Source organism: Bubalus kerabau, chromosome 1, assembly GCF_029407905.1.
Source record: "Bubalus kerabau isolate K-KA32 ecotype Philippines breed swamp buffalo chromosome 1, PCC_UOA_SB_1v2, whole genome shotgun sequence".
NCBI lineage: Eukaryota > Metazoa > Chordata > Mammalia > Artiodactyla > Bovidae > Bubalus > Bubalus kerabau.
Window position 1 is genome coordinate 96,186,507 of NC_073624.1, and position 14,418 is coordinate 96,200,924.

General features: G+C 43.0%; 1 non-coding gene across 1 annotated transcript; it reads left to right on the forward strand.

Annotated features, from left to right (window-relative positions):
- The first annotated feature begins 13,421 nt into the window (after positions 1-13,421).
- Positions 13,422-13,494, forward strand: TRNAW-CCA (transfer RNA tryptophan (anticodon CCA)). Its single transcript has one exon. It is a non-coding gene; the product is annotated as a tRNA-Trp (tRNA).
- Positions 13,495-14,418: the final 924 nt, after the last annotated feature.

Consider the following 14,418-nt stretch of genomic DNA (forward strand, 5'->3'; position numbering starts at 1 on the left):
CCAGAGAGGTAGTTGGTATTTCCTAAGCCACTTCATGTGCAGTGTGTTATCATGGGTGTTGGGAGGAAGTCTGTGGTAGAAGGGCCTGTGGGCTCTGGCTACTCACAACTGCTAGTCTCAAAGTAGAGACAGCATACAGTGATACATGGGATCCCTGGTTGGATTTCTAGATGCTATGTGTACAGGAAAAGGAAGGTTTGAGGAAGGGGGGAACAAAACTAATGCTGTTTAGCAAGGCTTCTTGGAAAAAATGAGTGTGGATTAGTGCTCATTGAGACAAAAGCCTTCCTGTCTTACAGTTGTAGGTTGGAAAATAAGGTGGACAGGAAGATGGATTTCCTTCCCCTGTTTTCATCTGAGGACTGTAATTAGAAGTTTGGGGTTGATAGGTTGAGAAAAGGGAAATAGAGAATTGCAGGGAGAAGGAGAGAAGGAACTGACTTTCACTTTTGACATCAACATATCACATCACCTTTTAATCCTTTTCATATCCTTCTTGGCTTTTTGCAGCTGTCTTTCTGAATCCTGTTTGGAAAATCTGATTCTTCGTAGTAGCCCATCTAGTCACTGAAGAGCTCCAGAAGCAAAGGCGTCTGCTTTTGGATTTGTCCTGTTGATGATCTTGTTTGGTATGTTAGAAAGATTCTTGTTCAGTCGCTAAGTTGTGTCTGACTCTTCTTGACCCCATGGTGCGGCACACCAGGCTGCTCTGTCCTCCACTGCCTTCTGGAGTGCTCAAAACTGATGGTGATGTTATCCAGCCATCTCATCCTCTGCTGCCCTCCTCTCCTTTTGCCTTCAATCTTTCCCAGCATCAGGGGCTTTGCCAATGAGTCAGCTCTGTGCATCAGGTGGCCAAAGTATTGAAGCTTCAGCTTTAGCATCAGTCCTTCCAGTGAATAGTCAGCGTTGATTTCCTTTAGGATTCACTGGCTTGATCTCCTTGCAGTCGAAGGGACTCTCAAGAATCTTCTCCAGCACCACAATTTGAAAGCATAAGTTCTTCGGCTCTCAGCCTTCCTTACGGTCCAACTCTCACATCCATACATGACTACTGGAAAAATCATAGCTCTGACTATATGGACCTTTGTCGGCAAAGTGATGTCTACTTTTTCATACGCTGTCTAGATTTGTCATAGCTTTTCTTCCAAGGAGCAAGGGTCTTTTAATTTTATGGCTGCAGTCACTGTCTGCAGTGATTTTGGAGCCCAAGAAAAGAAAACGTGTCACTGCTTCCACTTTTCCCCCTTCTATTTGATATGAAGTGAGGGACTAGATGCCATGATCTTAGTTTTTTTAATGTTGAGTTTCAAGCCAGCTTTCCTTGTCAAGAGGCTCTTTAGTTCTTCACTTTCTGCCATTAGAGTGATATCATCAGCATATCTGAGGTTGTTGATATTTCTGTCAGCAATCTTGATTCCAGCTTGTGATTCATCCAGCCTGGCATTTCATATAATGTACTCTGCATATAAGTTAAATAAGCAGGGTGACCCCTTTCCCAATTTGGAACCAGTCTGTTGTTCCATGTCTGGTTCTCACTGTTGCTTCTTGACCTGCATTCAGGTTTCTCAGGGAAGGTAAGGTGGTCTGGTATTCCCATCTCTTCCAGTTTGTTGTAATCCACACGATCAAAGGCTTATCATAGTCAATTAATCAGAAGTAGATGTTTTTCTGGAATTCTCTGGCTTTCTTCATGATCCAACAATGTTGGTAATTTGATCTCCAGTTCCTCTGCCTTTTCTGAACCCAGCTTGTTTGTCTGGGAGTTCTCGGTTCACATACTGCTAAAACCTCGTTTGAAGGATTGTGAGCATAACCTTGCTAGCATGTGAAATGAGCACAGTTGTTCAGTAGTTTGAACATTCGTTGGCATTGTCCTTTGGGATTGAGGCTTCTGCTTTTGCTTTTGCATTTGTCAAGTTGATGATCTTATTTGATATGATAGAAAGATTAAGAATTCCCCAAACTGGATTCTGACTGAAATTAAACCTGAAAAATGTCAAATCATGACTGAGGAATGTTGGATTTAACATTGGAGGCTCTGGCTCTCAGTTTACCCAAATAGTGGTATAATGATACTCATGTAGTGTCTGCACGTAGTATAGGCTCCATGGATATTGAGGGAAGGAAGCAAAATGTTTTGGTCTACATCTACATGGATTTTGGATTATATTTGGGTAGGTGGATTTTGTCAACACCAGGTTGGTGTAAATTTGGAATGTTTTGGTCTATATCAGGATAGGTTTTCACTACTTCGAATTCAGCCTCTGTCAGACTGGGATGGGATTTGCGAGGGGTAGTGCTGTGGGTGGTGGGGTAGCTAGTTGAGTTGGATGAGATAGATGTTTGGGGGCTGCCAAAGCTTTCAAGTTTAAGTCTTGGTTGCAACTGGCAATATTTACTTGCAGAATTATAGTTTCTAGCCTCAGTGAGAGAACATGAAGCAGCTTCTACCCTAAGGAGTTTCTGTTTTAGAAAGGGAGACAGAGTATTCTCCCAAGTAGCATTCAATCAGAATGCAGCACAGAGTAAAGCCCATAGGTGGAGGGAAGATGCATGGGACAAGTGATCAGTTTGGTGAGGCTGCTTTTTGGAAGACTTCTGGGAGAGAAGATTGCATATGTATTTCCCTTGGTAAGAGTTTAATTTGGTCACTTCGGCTTTCTTTCCAAACTTTCAGGGGGAACTTCCTGAGCTTGACTTTTCTCTCCTCAGGGGAGATGTAACAGACTTATTACACTGAAATGGTTTCTCCCTGATAGACTCTTACTTTTCTTCACAGACCAAGACTGAGGTTTTTTAAAAAATTATTGTTGTATTTTAGTACTGAGGTCTGTATTCGTGTGTGTATATTAAGCTGGATCTGAATAGTTGAGCAAATTGGACTTGTTTGTTTTGTTGAGTTTGTTTTGTTTTGTATTTTTGGTGGGAGGCATGAAAGAAAGGCCTCAATAAGGCTGGATTTATTGAATTATAGCCCAGGCTTCACACCATTATGAAGATGTAGTTTGAACTGATGTTTCCCTGGAAAACTTGAACAAAGGGCCAAGATGGAGCAATTCCCCCTCTTCCATGCAGCCTTCTCAGACGTCCCTTGATGGACAGAAGAGACACCCTAATCTCGCCAACACTGGAGATGAAGCCCTACTACTGTTATCTTCTGTCAGCTGTAACATCGACTGGGGTCTTGACATGCCCTTGTCTCTGATATAAATATCATACTGTTCATTTCTGATTTAGGAATACCCTTTCCGGTTCCTGGTTTATGTATCTTTTACTTGTTTTGGGAGTTGGGGAAACATTCATAAACTGCCTCTAATTGTGCATTCCCAGAGGGGAGAATCCTCTGTCACCATTGCCTCGCACTGTGTATAAACGAGTGTTGGTGATTTGGAGGTGATGAAGGTTCTGTTAATGATTTAGGGGGAAAAAGACATTGGTTTGGCTGAATTCTTTTGCACAAAGAATCATTCTGGTGCCTGAGTTTTCTAACTTGCAATTTATCTTTGTGTTCATTTACACTTAGTTGAACTCTGGTTTTTAATAGTTTGAAAACAGTCTTTCTCACATGGAAAGTTTTTGTGGTTTCCACAAGAAGCCAAAATCCATATAGGGTTTGTCCAGTTTTTCACTTTAGACTCAACCCCAAAGTAACAGAATCCATCTGTGTACTAATAAGCAGGCAGTATGGGATAAATGATCGCCAATTCAGAACATTCTCTTCTCTGGGAGCTTACAACACATGGGTTTTTGTGCATACCTCCACAATCCTCCTGAAACAAGGAAAATCCTATTCTAAACAATATCCAGCCATTTGACTACTAGACCACCCCTCTCTACTATAGTGTAATATTAACTTAGTTATTACAGTTTGAGTATCATATCATGCTGCTTGTTGGCAAAGCACTAGATGACTTATTTTCCAAATTAAGTAAAGCAATGAAAGTAATAAAACTCTGTTGTCTGTTCAGTCTTTGCACATCAAAGGGATGACACTGGGGCAAATAAAAAATGTCACAGATAATATGCTTTGTCTCAGATAATTTGGGTTATTCCCTTTGTACTTTTACTTTGTCATGGGAATTCACTTTTCCCTGCCTGTGCCCAGTTGGCTCTTTGTACCTCAGGCTTTAGGGGGAAGGAGAAGTCAGCGGAAAGCTTCCTCAGGCAGAAGCTGTGCTCCTCTCTTCCATGTCACCATTCATGACTCCTGCTCTTTCCCCCATCTGGGTGTTATCCCAGTGCCAAGTTCTAGGCCAGTGAATTATACCACTGGACCCTAACGAGGGGAGAGACGGGGCAAAGAACATACTGGCGAGATCAAATACCTGTAGGTGTGGCTAGAGAAGCTTCCTGAAGAAGGGTCATGTTGAAAAAGGTTTGGAAGGAGGGTATTCTAGGCAGAGAGGGACAGTCTGTGCGAGGGCGGTCCTGTGAGTGACAGCGAAGTGTTCATGTGTGGGAAAGGTTTGTCCTGTTCAAGTAGAGAGCCACGGAGAAGGTTAATAGTAGGACTATATGATAGAACAACAAAAAGAAAGTCCTAAAAATACCATTATAGAAGTTCAGATTTAGCAGAGATCAGGAAACTGCAGGTCTGGTTGGGAGAAGGGGTGTGTGTGTGTGTGTGTGTGTGTGTGTGTGTGTCTTTTTAAGACTTGAAGAACGTGTCATTTTCTAGAAGGAGGGTAGAGGGCACTCACACTTCAGTTATCTGCTGCAATGCAGCAGTCAGGGCGGTCGTGATTTAGGGCTGTCGTCCGCTTCAAGGAAGGGCAGCACTCTCTGACGGCTGCTGGGGGAATCTGAGTGGGATCTGAGAGCAGCTCACCGTTTAGAAGGACCAATTTTATGGACCAGGAGGGTGTACCAGAGAGTCTGGCAGGAGGCTGGCCCTGAATACACAGTATTTGCCAGCTATAGGAAACTACTGGATAGATAGTGGGGACAAGGTGCTGAGTGTTTAAGTGACTTCATGTTAGCTGAATTGACAGCTAGGTTGGTGATCCCCAAATATCTGAAACCAGTGATTTTGGGTAAAATTCCTTAGGTTTAATCTAAATTTTAATGCAATTTCCCTGAATAAAATTAGGATCCTTAGATGCTGCTTTGCCAATGCCCTGTCTTTGGGCATATCTGGCACCTTCTTCCTTGTGAAACTAAAATGGAAAGACAGTCCTTTATTTTCTCTGTTGATCTTCCTATACTCATAGCATTTCCATATACCCATTATTTCTTGTCTGGAGTCCATACCCTATAATAACCTTTACAAAATCATGAGGAGATCCATATAAAGACCAAAGGTCTATGCTGATGTCTGAAGTCCATCAGCCTTTGTGCTTATTTCTATGGATGATTAATAAGTATTAAGAATGTTCTAGGTATTATGAGCTCAGAGCTGGGCACAGACGTGAGTTATGATGGGAACACTAATGCTCATTTGTATATTCTACCAAGTCTGATCTCTGGTCACCAACAGTCTAACCGGTTGTACTGATCAAGGTGATGTAGCTGAAGTCCTTTCCCCCAGAATCATCATGAATTTGTATCTCTGGAGTGGGGTTAATCATGTTTTAGAGTGACCGACATGTTGACATTTTTGTAATCCTGGGTTCTTCTGGGTTAAGGATAAGGAAGAGATTGCTGTTGTCTGGCAAACGTTTCCAGTCTGCTCCTGATTGGCAGCCAAGTCTAGGGAGCAAATGGCCAAGTGAGTTAGGAAGCTTAAAAGATGTTTTGTTAAACCATCCTCATTAAACTGGCACCGTCTGCCTTCCTGTTCTCCTTTGTCCCAGTTGGGGCTGTCCTTTGTGACAGATGTTTCTTAATGGTGTGTGCCGGCAGCATCTGGAAGCCTTGGGTGATGGTTGAGGTTTAGGAAGGCCAAATCTGGAGGTATTTAGATTGTCAGGAAAGTTGCAACCATCTTCCTGCCATTGGGCTCCCATTTTAAAAATTGTCTGTTTCCTCACCCTCATCTTCCTTTAGCCAAAGAGAATAAGGTTTCATTTCTTTCTCTAGTTCTTCCTAACCTGAGCTGAAGATGGTTTTGTTCTTCTCAAGAATGAGGTAGTAAACAGAAAAGATTTGGAATAGTATGATAAAAGGAGTCTCAGAAAGGTGACATATAGGGACTTCTCTGGCAGTCCAGTGGCTAAGACACCATATTCCCACAGCAGGGGGCATGGGTTTGATCCCTGGTGGGAAAACTAAGATCTCACATGCCGTGCGTGGCTAAAAAATAGAAAGAAAAAAAAAAAAAAACTAAAACAAACAAAAAAAAGAAGGGTGACATATAGACATCTAGAGATGTATTGGGCTTCCTCTGTGGTTCAGTTGGTAAAGAATCCGCCTGCAATGTGGGAAACCTGGCTTTGATCCCTGGATCAGGAAGGTCCCCTGGAGAAGGGCATGGCCACCCGCTCCAGTATTCTTGCCTGGAGAATCCCCATGGACAGACGAGCCTGGCAGGCTGCAGTCCATGGGTAGAAAAGAGTCAGACATGACTGAGTGACTAAGCACATAGATGTATTAATATTATCCTATTATATATTTCCATTAAAAGTCAAACTAGAGGATATGGGTTAGAGTTGTGGGTAGGAATTGTAATTAAATGTAAAATTGCAATTGGGAATTATTGGAATGGCTACAGGGATGTTTTGGAATTGCCTTTCTTGGCATCTGAGGGCAAAATCTGGAGACATTTTGGCCCTTGGTTGGATTAGGATTGTAGCAGGTGGTTTACATGGCGCTTTCAGATTCAATAATCCAACTGCTTCCAGCCCATGCCCATCAGTGTCTGTTAAGGAGGAAAGGGAAGACACTGACAGGCTGATTTGGGCACTAGAATAAGAACTGGCTCCAATTGTCCAATAATAACCACTAATCTTACTCTTTGTGGAGGCAGAGTGCTCAGTAGAAAGAACATGGGCTTTGAAGTTACAAAGAACCAAGTTCAAATTCCAACACTTCTTTTTATTGGCTATATGATCTTGGGAAAGTAATTTAATCTCTCAGTCTGTGAAGTGGAATAATAATACTTACTTCACTGAGTTGTTATGGGGTTAGATGAAATTACATATGTGCATTACTTGCAGCTCAGCAAAATTCTGGTTCTCTTTCACCTCCCTCTTCAGGTTTCTATAATTCTTGCACATATGCCTGGTATCTCTCTTTTCCAGATACCATTTTTCTTTGCCTCCGGCTTCTGCGACTCTTCCCCAACGCCTCACAGAGTTCAAGTCTAGGGCCTTGATTTATTAATTTGTGTTAGTCCCACAAAATGACAATAACAGTATGTAGTTTTTATAACTATACTAACATGAGCCAAGGTTGTGGTTTCTTTCCAGGCATTTTTACTTGCTGACAATTTTGGTTGTAAATCAAAGACAAAGGAGTTCTATCCGCCCACCCACCCCTGTGATCTAAGGTCCTGATTTGGGGCTAGATTGTTCTGGGTGGGATTTGTTCCAAACAAAAATGATGGCAAGCTTGTTTATCAAGGCTGTTCAGGGAAGGAGACTTCATGACCTTTACAATCAAGATTTCTTGATTTCCTCCTGAGTTTTTAGTTTGAAAAATATCAGAGGTAGAGAAAAGTTTCCATGAACAGTATAATTAACACCCACTTACCTTTAACCATAATTGACCAATTTTTCATATTTTGCCACATTTCATCCTTTCTCTTCTATATATACACATATATGAAATACTAATACATTCTATATTCACGTTTTGCTAATTGTTCAATATTTTTTTTTATTGTAAAATGTTTCTCCTCAGTCCAGGTCCAATGAAGGGTTATGCATTGCTTTTCATTGTCATGTCTCTTTATTCTCCTTTATTAATCTGAAATAGTTCCTCGACTGGTAATTCTTGACTGACAGTTTTGAAGATTACAGGTCAATTGTTCTGGAGAAAATCAACTTTCTGGGGACTCCACTGGTAGTCCGGTGGCTAAGACGCTACACTCCCAATGCAGGGGCCAGGGTTTGATCCCTGGTCAGACAGCTACATCCCACATGCTACAGCTAAAAAAAAAGATCCTGCATGCCACAGCTAAGACCTGGCGCAGCCTAAACAGATTGCCTGGAGAAGAGATTGGCTACCCACTCCAGTATTCTTGCCTGGAGAATTCCAAGGACAGAGGAGCCTGGGAGGACATAGTCCATGGTGTTGCAAAAGTTGGACATGACTTAGTGACTAAACTACCACCACCATTATATAAGAACATTCTTTAAAAAATTTTATTGACGTATAGTTGATTTACAGTGTTGTGTTACTTTCTGTTGTAGAGCAAAGTGATTCAGTTATACCATATGCATTCTTTTTCATATTATTTTCCATTATGGTTTATCACAGGATATTGAATAGAGTTCCCTGTGCTATACAGTAGGACCTTGTTTATCCATCCTAAATATAATAGTTTGCCTCTGTTCATCCTAAACTCCCCACCCATCCTGCCCTCACCCCCTCCCATCCTTCCCTTACCCCCTTCCCTCTTGGCCACCACAAGTCTGTTATAAGAACTTTACTTAAAGATGGTGGGTACCATGTGGGCAAGGACTGTCTTTTCCCCTCCTGCTGTGCCTGTCATACCAAGCACAATGACTGGTGTTTGTTGCTGTTCCCTTGCTAAGTTGTGTCTAACTCTTTGCAACCCCATGGAGAGGAGCATGCCAGGCCTTCCTATCCCTCACCATCTCCTGGAGTTTGCCCAAATTCATGTTCATTGAATCGGTGATGCCATCCAACCATCTTATCCTCTATTGCCTTCTCCTTCTGCCTTCAATCTTTCCCAGCATCAAGGTCTTTTCCAGTGAGTTGGCTCTTCGCATCAGGTGGCCAAAGTATTGGAGCTTCAGCTTCAGCATCAGTCCTTCCAATGAATATTCGGGGTTGATGTCCTTTAGGATTGCCTGGTTTGAACTTTGTGCCGTCCAAGGCACTCTCAGGACTTGCGTTTAGAAGATGATTAATGAATGACCTAAAACTTTCATTGCCACTTAGGTCCATGATTTTTCTACTTGAGTAGAGGCTGAAGAACAGCCTTCTCCTCTATCCTTGTCCCACTTTTATTATAAATGTTTGGGGCTTAAAAAAAGGTAATCCAAGACCTCTGTGATGAGACCACAGAGAAGGGAAATGAACTGGGGGCTATGATGTAAGGCGTGGTGTCTACCCTGGGTGGTGGTGGTGGGTGGTGATTGCACTGGGTTCAGATGAGAGGATGAATGCGGTGGTTTCCGATGGAAAGAAAGACAACAGAACCTAGGAGTACATGGCCTGTTTTCTTGTGGAGAGAAATTAGTTACTTAAGTTTCCAGATTTTACCATACTTCCCTCCCCATTTGAATCCTAAGAATGCCATAGTGGAAACTGATTTCTGTCCCTCCTCCTTTCCCAGAGGGGACAACCCCATAATTCTCTCCTTCTCCACCTTCCATTCCCCTCACCCCTCCCAGCCCAACACAAGTGGGTATTTTCTAACATTTATAAATGGTGGTTAGGCAGCCATTCTCTGCAGATTATTTATTGTTGAGAAAATCTATAACTCCTTGGACTGCTCATTTTGATGTTGAAGCTTTCATCCCTGTCGCCTGGGGGGAAGCGAGGTTATGAGAGGTACTCTTTGCCTCTCAAAAATGTGTTTTCAGGCTTCCCTTTGGGGCCTTTTCTCTCCCTAGCTCTTATCATCTCAGACATTTCTGACAATCCTTCCTGAGGCATCTGGGGCTTGGGACCGAATTCATCTGTTTAATTCTGCAAGGCTGTGATTGCCTGATTCACACTGTTCCTGCACCTTTTCTGGGAATCCACCCACCCCTGTCTTTGCAGCTCTCAATGTTACCGGTTTCCGAAAAAAGTGCCCTTTCTCTCCATGTCAGTGCTTGATTATCTACAATCATGGAGGGGATAATCTAAAAGAGTGAATGATACCAAGATGACTCTTATTTGATTTTTAAGTGGTGAAATCCTGGCTAAAGATTATCCATAAAGGGAACAACTTCCATGAAAGCAATCCATCATGTTCATATCCCACGGAAGGATGGATGACATCTCTTCTTTGGTACCTAGAAAGAGAGGCAGATGGGAGAATCTCAGCTTGTGCAGTCCCCATTGTGTTATCAGAAGCACCAGACATCTAATTTCTCTCCAAGCCTTGTTTTCAAACTCTGGAGGACTATTCCTTAGTCTGAGAGCCAAAAACTTAGTTCAAAGAATGTGAAAGTCGGTAGCCAACCTATGAAGCTGTCACTTTACCTGGGGTTCCCATCACACCCAGAGTAAAAGCCACATTCTTCACAGTGACTCTCAGGCCCTACTGAGCCTGAGAAGGATCTGGCCTCCTGCTTTCTCTCTTACCTCACTCCCTGCTGCTTCTGCCTCACTCTGCACCAGCCCCATGGGCCTCCTTGTTACTCCTCAAAAATAGGCAGTACTGCCTTACACCCGCTGGGATGGGTATTATTAAAAAAACCAGAAAATAACAAGTGTTGCTGAGGAGAAATTGGAACTCCTGTGCACTGCTGATGCAAATGTGAAATGGGGCAGCTGCTGTGGAAAAATGGCATGATGATTCTCAAAAAATTAAACATATAATTACCATGTGATCCAGCATTCCCACCTCTGGGTATGTATTCAAAAGAACTGAAAGTAGGGGAACTTCCCTGGTGGTCCAGTGGCTAAGACTCTGTGCCCCCCATGTAGGGGGCCTGAGTTCAATCCCTTGTCAAGGAACTAGATCCCACATGACACAACTCATAGACCCTGTGTGCTGCAATTAAGACTCGGTGTAGCCAAATAAATGAATAAATATTAAAAAAGAGTTGAAAGCAGAGACTCAGGAAGATATTTGAACCCCTGTGTTCATAGCAGCACTATGCAAGATAGTCAAAAGGTGAAGCAACCCAAACGCCCATCAACAGATACATTTTTTTAATGTGGTATGTGCATACAATGGAATATTATTCAGCCTTAAAAAGGAAGGACATTCTGGTACATGCTACAACACGGATGAACCCTGACATTATGCTAAGTGAAATAAGCCAATCACAAAAAGACAATATTGGATAATTCATCTTGTATGAGGTCCTTCAGTTCAGTTCAGTCGCTCAGTCATGTCCAACTCTTTGTGACCCCATGAATTGCAGCACACCAGGCCTCCCTGTCCATCACCAACTCCTGGAGTTCACTCAAACTCACGTCCATCGAGTCGGTGATGCCATCCAGCCATCTCATCCTCTGTTGTCCCCTTCTCCTCCTGCCCCCAATCCCTCCCAGCATCAGAGTCTTTTCCAATGAGTCAACTCTTCGCATGAGGTGGCCAAAGTACTGGAGTTTCAGCTTTAGCATCATTCCCTCCAAAGAAATCCCAGGGCTAATCTCCTTTAGAATGGACTGGTTGAATCTCCTTGCAGTCCAAGGGACTCTCAAGAGTCTTTTCCAACACCACAGTTCAAAAGCATCAATTCTTCGGCGCTCAGCTTTCTTCACAGTCCAACTCTCACATCCATACATGACCACTGGAAAAACCATAGCCTTGACTAGACAGACCTTTGTTGGCAAAGTAATGTCTCTGCTTTTGAATATGCTATCTAGGTTGGTCATAACTTTCCTTCCAAGGAGTAAGCGTCTTTTAATTTCATGGCTGCAATCACCATCTGCAGTGATTTTGGAGCTCAAAAAGATTAAGTCTGACACTGTTTCCACTGTTTCCCCATCTATTTCCCATGAAGTGATGGGACCGGATGCCATGATCTTAGTTTTCTGAATGTTGAGCTTTAAGCCAACTTTTTCACTCTCCTCTTTCACTTTTGTCAAGAGGCTTTTTAGTTCCTCTTCACTTTCTGCCATAAGGATGGCGTTTAGCAAGGTCAGATTCATAGAGAAAGAAGGTAGAATGGCGGTTGACAGGGGCTGGGGGAGGAGGGGGTAGGGAGTTACTGTTTAATGGGCACAGAATTGCAGTTTAGGAAGATGAAAAACTATGGAGATGGATAATGAAGGTGGATATGAATGATGGATATGAAGGTGGCACAACAGTGTGAATAGACTTAATGCCATAGACCTGTACACCGAAAAAAGGCTCAAATGATAAATTTTATGTTATGTATGAAAGTGAAAGTCTTAGTCACTTAGTCATGTCCAACTCTGTGACCCTATGGACTATAGCCTGCTAGGCTCCTCTGTCCGTGGAATTTTCCAGGCAAGAAAACTGGAATGGGCAGCCATTCTCTTCTTCAGGGGATCTTCCCAACCTGGGGATAGAATTCAGGTCTCCTGCATTTTGCAGGTGGATTATTTACTTCTGAGCCGCCGGGAAAGCCCTATGTTATATATATTTTACCATAATAAAAAAAATCATTAAAAAATGGCCAGAGTCTTTGTACTTGCTCTTCTCTGAGATCTGCATTGTGGGTTGTTCTCTTACCTGCTTCTGACTGTCGGTGAAATGTCATCTTCTTAGTGGGGGCTTCTTGGACTACCCATTTTAATGTTGCAATTTCGACCCTAACCTTTTCTTGCTTTGCTCTTCTCGGCAACACTGATTGCAATCCAACACAATATATTAGGCTGGGTATATATAATCCAATATATTCTTTTCAATTATTTGCTTACTGTCTGTTTCCGCCTGCAGGAATGTAAACAGCTTGAGTGGAAGGATTTTGTGGTTTCTTTATTGTGTCTGCAGTGCTGAATACTCAGGGGCCAGTAAGTAGTTGTTGAATGAATGAATGACCATGACTATGACTAGAGACAGAGTAGGAGCAAACAGAAAAGAAATGGGAAGCTTTCATTTTTCATTTGGCTTGATCAACTACTTTCTTCTAACCTTGGATATGCGATTTGGACCAGTTCTCCTGGTGTCTTTTGCCCTATTTACCCTCATAAATGTATTCTCAGCTGTTCTCAATTTGGAAGTGTTGGTCTACTACATGAAAGTGAAGGTGTTAGTCACTTAGTCGTGTCTGACTCTTTGGGACCCCATGGACTGTAGCCTGCCAGGCTCCTCTGTCCATGGAATTCTCCAGGCAAGAATGTGATTTTGGGGATCTTTCTGACCCCAGAGATTGAACCCGAGTCTCTTGCATCTCCTGCATTGGCAGGTGGATGCTTTACCACTAGCGCCACCTGGGAAGCCCTGGTCTACTACATACAGCACACTCATGATTATTTAAAGTTCTCACCCTGAACTCAAGGTCTCTGCTCTTCAATTCCTGACTGCCCCCTACCAGAGTCGTAAGGATGTTCAAGTTAGGACTTTGGAAACTCTGGGGAAACCCAGATATCCAGAAACTTTATATTTGTTTGTTGGGAGACACTGGTTTGATTGGTTCTGGGAGTTTTCATTCTCTGGAAATTTTAAGGAGGATAAGAGAACTCATATAATTGGAATCAGAAAAGAAGCTGTAGAGACTTCCCTGGTGGTCCAGTGGTTAAGACTCCAAGCTTCCAATGCGAGGGGCCTAGGTTCAATCCCTGGCCAGGGAACTAAGATCCCACATGCTGTGCGGTGTGGCCAAAAAAATATGAATAAATAAGAAAAGGAGCTATAGTAACCTACAGAGGATAGATCTCTGAAAATGTGACATTTAAAGTTCACTTCTTTGACACTTTGAGACCTGGAAATAATTAATAACCTAATTAGCCTTCCTCTCTCAAGTCTTTATCAAACCTCTAGCAAAGCAACTCAGATCCAAACTACATTTGAAGCTATTCAGCAGGAGCCACGAGGCCAAACTTCCTGATTGGCAGTATTCTTAACACCCAACCAAAGGGAACCAGCGGGACTTACTGCCTGGGACAAGTGTTTTGAAAAGGAAAGGTCCAGAGGAAGGGCAGTGCCCTTCTTAGAGACAGAAGAGTGAACACAGTGACCTCCAGGACGAAGCAAAGTGGGTGGGGTTGGCTGGGAAAGGAGGACAGCCTGCAATTTAGTGGGTGGATTGTTGGATTTGACAGGAGTTTTCTTGGCTACTTGGGATGGAATTTTTGTTTTGGAGTTTGGAATGATCTCAGAGACTGAAACACAGGGAAGCCGGGCAGGGGGTGTGGTGGGCGGGAGGGGTGGGGTGGTGGCGGCAGTGGAGGGCGGGGCAGGGAGGGAGGGAGAGGGAAGGAGGGAGCCGGGGGCATTGTGGAATTCATACAAGCTGGCTTCCTGTTCCCTGGCCTCTCTCTGCATTTCTTTAAGCACTTCCCCTGTGCCATGCACCTCCTTTGGGAGGGACTTTCCTAATTAAACTGAGCTTCACAGGCCCAGGGCCCTTGTTAGGAAATAGACTTAGGAAATACTCTTGAAATAGATGATCACGCATGTTCTAGACTCTTGTTTCCACCTCTGTCTGGCCCTTCTTCTCTCTTAAAATTTTTTTTTCCTACTTCTAGGAATCTTAAGATTTAGTATTCAATTGA